This window comes from Microcebus murinus, chromosome 2 (genome assembly GCF_040939455.1).
Source record: "Microcebus murinus isolate Inina chromosome 2, M.murinus_Inina_mat1.0, whole genome shotgun sequence".
Taxonomy (NCBI): Eukaryota; Metazoa; Chordata; class Mammalia; order Primates; family Cheirogaleidae; genus Microcebus; species Microcebus murinus.
The window spans coordinates 40,480,086-40,486,116 of record NC_134105.1 but is presented as its reverse complement, the minus strand read 5'-3'; positions in this window follow the sequence as shown (position 1 = coordinate 40,486,116).

The window sequence follows — 6,031 nt, the reverse complement described above, 5'->3', positions numbered from 1 at the left end:
CTCCTCGGACACAGCGTACGGTACCCCCAGGCGCGGGGCGCAGGGGGTGGGGGCGAGGCCTGCCCCCTCCCCGCGCTGGAGTTGGCGGGGCCCCACTTCCCCGGGAGGCAGAGCCGCCACACCGACCCCTCTCAGCCCGGGCGGGGCCCGCCGCACCACGCCCCCCCTCCAGGAGAGCGGGAAGGCGGGTGTCTAGTCCGCAACCCTTCCTAGTTCCCAGCCCTCCGCACTGGAACTGGACCCCCTTTAGGCCCCAGCACCTGAAAGGAGGGCCGGGGAAAGGGCCCCTTCCACCCGTTCCCTCTGAGCTCAGTTTCCTACTCAAGACGAGGATTTGCAACCGCTCCAGGCACGAGTACCTTTCCCTTCACTCTCCCACCCTGGGGTCCTGGGCCGTGGCTAACAGGGCCGCCAGCCAAGACCCTGCTGGACCTCTTCCCGGAAAAGTTCCCCACTCTTCACCCCACCCTCAGCCCCAACCCCTGTTGGGCCTGGGCCCAAGGCCTGGTGAGCCTTGAAGGATAGTAAACTGGACTGGGAGTCGGGTGCATGCGGATCCTGGTCGCAGGGAGACAGGGAGGGTGAACAGTGAGCCCTCACGGCACCATATTGCTCCCAGGAGCTGCAAACGTTTCCAAGTAAGGAAGCATTAACTACTAGCAGCTGAAGCAACACTGTTTGGCGCCAGGGGCTTCAGCGGTGGAACAGGCGGTGGGGCTGGGGTTAGGTGGTACTTGGCACCTCCTCTGTGTAATAAGCCTCTCCCCCATTACCTGCTCTGGCCTGTGGGCAGGACACCCACAGCTGCCTCACCTGGCTTCCTTCCTGCTGGAGAGGGAGAAGAATAAATAAATCAAACATGGGACCACTTGCTCACCCTAAATTGCCAGGGCCCTGGCTGAATGAATGGCCCCTGTGAAGCAGCTCCAGACCTTTCTCCCACTGCTGCCATGGCATCCTGATTATACTACATGCTTACTTTCTAGCTTCACCACCCTGCAAAGGAAGAACTGCTGCTGCCCCAGCTTGCAGGTAAGGAGATGGCCTCAGACAGGATAAGTGACTGAGTCAAATGGCCATTAACTGGCAAAGCTGGGGTTTGAACTCAGGCTTACCCTTCTTCACAGTCCAAGTTCTGTCCATGATGTAAACAGGCAGGTCACTTGAACAGGCAAGTGTAGTGCCTGGATTTGAACCCAGAACTGTTTCCATTACACCGATAACTCAAGAACTTAGCAAGAATGGGAAGAGGAAATATTTTGCCTTCTTTGGCCTCAAATTCCAGTCCTCTCTGAGCTCAAACTTATGAGATTTGGTATGATTCACAGTATTGGACAGGGGCCAACAGAGATGCATCTCGTGTCTTCTCCTCAACATCGAGCCTAGATTCAAGTGGAGCTGAAAGAACAGGATTCTACTGGCTTGAATACTCATGAACTAAAAACCTTTTAGAAGGACAATGAGAGCCAGTGCATATTGAGTGCCTACTAAGTGCCAGGCACCATCCTAAATCCTTAAATATCTTAATCCTCTCCACCCTGTGGGGAAGGCATCATCTGCACCGATAACTGCTAGGCCCAGGGTGTTTTAGGGGTCAGTCACATGGCACAGCACACACCCAGTCCCCATGCCTCTCAGAGATATCGGCTTTTCTGTGGAATGTCAAGCCAGTGCCCACATGTGCTTTGTGGCTGTCTGGTGCTGTAGACACAAGCCGCATCATTTGTCTAGCAGAGTCTAGTAATCACTTTCAGTGTCTCTGGTGGAAAAACCGAGGCAATCTTGGCGCTCTAGAAGCAAATACTCTAAGTTTCAGAAGGGCTGTAGAGACAGAGTTGAGTTTGAAATTTAGGTTTCCTCCATCTACTTGTGTTGCTACAGTTCCTCCAGGCTGCCTCTCCATTTCAGCTCCTGTTTAATGTTACTGGAGTACATGGTGTCCAGTACAAGCTTGGAACTCAGACCTGGGTTCAAATCCTAGCTGGGTTCAAATGAACATAAAAATAGTACCCACACCTCACAGAATGTCCAAATTAAGTGGGAAAATGAAAGTACAGGACTCTGCACAGTACCTGGCGCATGGTGAGTACTCAATAATTGGCAGCTATAATTATTACAAAACTCGACCAACTATCCAGGAAACATAATTAAAATAGAAATGACAAGTTACAAGAATTAAGCAGAAACCTCTGCATTTCCCAGGACAAGTGTCTTCTAATTCAAAATAATAAGAAACAAGAACACTCAGAAGAGGAGGGAGGAGAGACATGTGGCTAGAGAGAGCTAGGAGTAAAGAACAAGGTGGCTCTCAAGGGGGTCTGATGATGAAAACGGGGAGAAAGGGAACAACCAGCCACTGTTATCCATCATCAGAAAAGAAAAGAATTCCTCTTACCTTGAGCTGAAGGCTCAAGACCTTTCCTTAGTTAGTAGTAGAGTCCCAAATACTGAGCTATGGCAGCAGCTTGATTTTCTGGACATTTAAGGAATCAAATCTCATGGTGTTGCTTGGGGTATATGGATTCCATCTGAAGGATCTTGATAAAAGACCAGACTCATCAGGGAACAAACAAGGAATGATGGAAAGATCACAGGACAAGTCAGGTACACAAAAAGTCTTCTGAATTTCTATAACATCTCATACAAACTCTATTATTGGGTTTTTCTGGCTGTATTATGTTTTTCATCTCTTTTTCCCCACTGGACTGTGAGCCATCCAGGGCAGGAATCTCAACTCATGTTCTGTAAGGTCCCCTTTCTAGCCCTTTATAAAATAACATCATTGTGATAGGCAGAATGGCTCCCCAAGGATATACACACCTTCACCCCTAGAACCTGTGAATATGTTACATGGCAAAAGGGACTTTGCAGATGTAATTAAGGTTATGGACCTTAAAATAGGGAGTTTATCCTGGATTATCTAGGTGGGCTTAATCTAATCACATGAGCTCTTAAAAACAGAGAACTTTCTCTGGCTGGAGGCAGGAGAGATGATGTAAAGGGGAGGTAAAGAGATTTGAAATGTGAGGATTCAAATAGCTTTAAAGATGAAGGGGGCAAGGCATGGTGGCTCATGCCTGTAATCCTAGCACTCTGGGAGGCTGAGGCGGGCGGATTGCTCAAGGTCGGGAGTTCAAAACCAGCCTGAGCAAGACCTCGTCTCTACTAAAAATAGAAATAAATTGACCAACTAAACATATATATACAAAAAATTAGCCAGGCATGGTGGTGCATGCCTGTAGTCCCAGCTACTCGGGAGGCGGAGGCAGTAGGATCGCTTGAGCCCAGGAGTTTGAGGTTGCTGTGAGCTAGGCTGACGCCATGGCACTCACTCTAGCCTGGGCAACAAAGTGAGACTGTCTCAAAAAAAAAAAAAAAGATGAAGGGGGCCGTGAACCAGGGAATGAGGCAACCTCTAGAAGCTGAAATGCTCCTGGGCCACCAGGAAGGGTTATAGGGACTTCAGTCTTAGAGCAGAAACTGAATTCTGCCAGCATCCTAAATGAGCATGGAAGCTGGGCCATCTTCTCCCCTAGGGCCCCCAGATAGGGGCTCAGGGCAGCAACACTTTGACTTCAGGCTTGTGAGACCCAGAGCAAGGAAACTAGTCAAACCTAACCAGACGTCTAAGCTACAGAACTGTGAGATAATACATTTATGTTGTGTTAAACCACTAGGTTTGTGGTAATTGTAATTTGTTTTGGTACAGCATTTTCCCACACAGTTTCACTTGATCTGTACAGCAAGCATAATGATATTATTGCCTCCTTATTAGGAAATTGATGCTTGTACATAACTTGCTCAGGTGACCCACCTAATGCATGCTTGAGACAGAATTCAGACCTTCCAACTGCAGTGAGAGTTGTCTCCTACACCACAACTAGTTAGAGCATTCCATAGCTTGAGGATTCTACTACCTTAAGCTAGATAAAAATGGATGGAAAAAAGACAACAAAAACCTAAAAACAAAACAAAACAAAAACTCAGGTTGCTTTCACACTATGAAAACTTGAAAGCTTTTGAATAATTATTTACTTTTTTTTTTTTTTTTGAGACAGAGTCTCGCTTTGTTGCCCAGGCTAGAGTGAGTGCCATGGCGTCAGCCTAGCTCACAGCAACCTCAAACTCTGGGACTACAGGCATGCGCCACCATGCCCGGCTAAGTTTTTCTATGTATATTAGTTGGGCAATTAATTTCTTTCTATTTATAGTAGAGATGGGGGTCTCACTCTTGCTCGGGCTGGTTTTGAACTCCTGACCTCAAGCTATCCGCCCACCTCGGCCTCCCAGAGTGCTAGGATTACAGGTGTGAGCCACTGCGCCCAACCTGAATACTTATTTACTTTGAATACTGATTCTTCCAAAAGTATGCCGTGTTTCTTCCAAAGTAAGTTAGGAACAAATGAGAGTAAGAACAAGTAAGCAAAAAGATATCAAGTCTTCTTTCTGACATGTAGAAGAAAAAAGGATTCTGATCAATGGCGAAAGGAGAAATCCTCAAGACTGACTGTCAATGAAATACCACTTTTTCCCATTTAGATAATCTTTCAGCCACTATTAAGGTATATCTCCCACAATGAAATGCCCTCTGTTTTTGCAATCTCTGTAGTTGGATCTTCTAGTCCACTCATGACCAATTTTTACTGTCAGGAAATTCAACTGATACTCAGTTGAAAATTTCCCTTTCTATATTTCTTCCCCTTCTAATAACTAACCAAAATTATTTCCCCCACTACCACCTTTGGTCTTTCCATCTCTCAAATATTTGTGAAATGATATCGTATCCTGTCCTTGGGTATCATTTTGCCAAACTTAAGGCTTCTTTCAGACTGCTTAAGTCAATCATTCTTATACTACTGCGTCTTCATGTTCAAAATTCTTTTCCATTTACTTCTGTTCTAATGGAGTGTTTAATCTTGAACGGTGTTGTGCACACTACAGAAAGTACTATATTATAAACGGTGAATTATACAACAAATTGCAGAGAAAAAGAAAACTTATCACTGTTAGTAGTTAGTTAGAAAACTGTAACACTTAACTGCTTTTCTGCCTACAATTTAAATAAACAGCATACTATTATACCAGTTCCCCCAGTTCCCCCATCCTATTCCCCCAGTTTTATGTAAAAGTTTATGGCCACAAATTTAGAAATGAAAAGGTCAAGTTCTTACTATATGCCGCTGAAAACAGTACTGTGGATATTTGCAAAGTATTTAAATAACTATTAATAGAATAGACTAAATGGACATCACTTTTGCAATATGTTTTGGATATATTTTTTAAAAAATATTTCTCCAAGAAGTCTGGCTAAAATTCCATACCAGATTAAAACTTCTAGCCAAATGGAATCAGACTTCCCATTTCTTAAGGGCCAGAAATCTGGCCCAATAGTCTCTGTTCTTACCAAGAATTAAAGAGCTGTTTGTTTGCAGCAGTCTCCAGATAGATATAATACTGGGCCTTTCCAGAAGATTTTGTAACTCTCTATTGAGAAAAACTCTAAAATTTGGCCAGACATGGCTGTGGTTCCTGATAGCACATCAATCTTTCAGGCTCCTCATTAGCTGTTTAGTGCTATAACCAACATTCCTAATTCATGTCAGAATGGTCTCTAAACGCACTTAATCCCAAAGTAATTGACCCAGAGGTACAATCTGGCTGACTACCTTTTTTTTCTAGTCAATAACATCAAGCAACTTCTTTATGTTCAAAATGCAACAGCATGGGCTGCTAGAACTGTAATCTTCGACCAAAATGCAAACCTTCTGAAAGTCAAACTAAGTAACTCTATGTCCATTCCCTTATAGAGACTATTAAATTTTCATGGTTCTTGAGAAAAACTTAAGTATGTAAATAGTCAATAAAAGTAAATTGTCCTCAATTCTGAAGCCAGCTGATTATCTGAACTCAAAGGATTGTCATATAATGTTCCAATGAATGAATTTCATGTTAAAAAAATTTTTTCAAAGAACATTAGGGATCGTCTACTTAGAACCTACTATGTGCTTGCACTTTACAGCTATAATTGCTA